This window comes from Eimeria acervulina, genomic scaffold (genome assembly GCF_000499425.1).
Source record: "Eimeria acervulina Houghton genomic scaffold, Eah_scaff1701, whole genome shotgun sequence".
NCBI lineage: Eukaryota > Apicomplexa > Conoidasida > Eucoccidiorida > Eimeriidae > Eimeria > Eimeria acervulina.
In genome coordinates, this window is record NW_013550142.1 from 2,956 (window position 1) to 4,070 (window position 1,115).

Here is a 1,115-nt window from a genome sequence, read left to right on the forward strand (position 1 = left end):
TATATATATATATATATATATATATATATATATATATATACAGCAGGAGCAGCAGCCTAACAACGCTAAACTCTCCAATGAAACACGAAGCAGCAGCAGCAGCAGCAGCAGCAGCAGCAACAGCAGCGTAGATCCACAGCAGCGGCAACAAGCAGAAGCAGCAGCAGCATCATACGGCAGCAGCAACAGCAGCAACACAACAAGGCAGCAGCACAAAGCAGCAGCAGCAGCAGCAGTAGACAGCAACAGCAGCACAAAACAGCAGCAGTAGAACAAAATTTCAGCAGCAACAAAAAGAGCATCAGCAAGATAAAACACGAGCAGGAGCATGAGGCAGCAACTAATATTAGCCTGGTCTGCGTAATGCTTAGAGTTTAGGGTTTAGGGTTTAGGGTTTAGGGTTTACACATCGAAGTAGAAGTTCGACAGAACAGGAAATCTCTCATGCAGCAGCAAAACTGAGTCTGCAGGATATGTTGTAAGACCATCAGGGTGAAGACGATGAAGGATGCCTTCATTATTAATAATAAATTTATAGTTCATCTTGCTCGATAATATCAAAACTATCTTAATCTCTAGCTAACTCCTGCTGCTGCTGTGGCTCCTGTTGCTGCTCCTGCTGCTGCTGCTGCTGCTGCTGCTCCTGCTGATGCTGTTGGTTCTCTGTTGCGGTTGCTGTTGCGGTTGCTGTTGCGGTTGTGTTCCTGCTCCTGCTGCTGCTGCTGCTGCTGCTGCTGCTGGTTCGGCGGGGTTAGGAGAAGAAAGCGAAGCTAAGGATTTGCTGCTGCTGCAGCAGACACACTGCTGCGCTGCTGTTGCTGCGGAAATGCAGAAAGCTATGATATGCTGCTGCTGCTGTTGCTGCTGCTGCTACTATAGTTGCTGTTGCTGCTACTTGTGCTGCTACTACTGCAGCATAAAGCATACAGAGGCAAGCTCGGGGCCTCTGCTGCTGTTTGTTGCTGCTGATAATTAAAAACAGAAGAAAAGAAGAAGAGAAAAGACAGAGACACAGAAAGAAAGACAGTACAAGTATACTAGAACGCAAGAAACCCCGCTGCTGCTGCTGCTGCTGCTGCTGCTGCTGCTGCTGCTACCGCGAGGGCGAGAGTGAG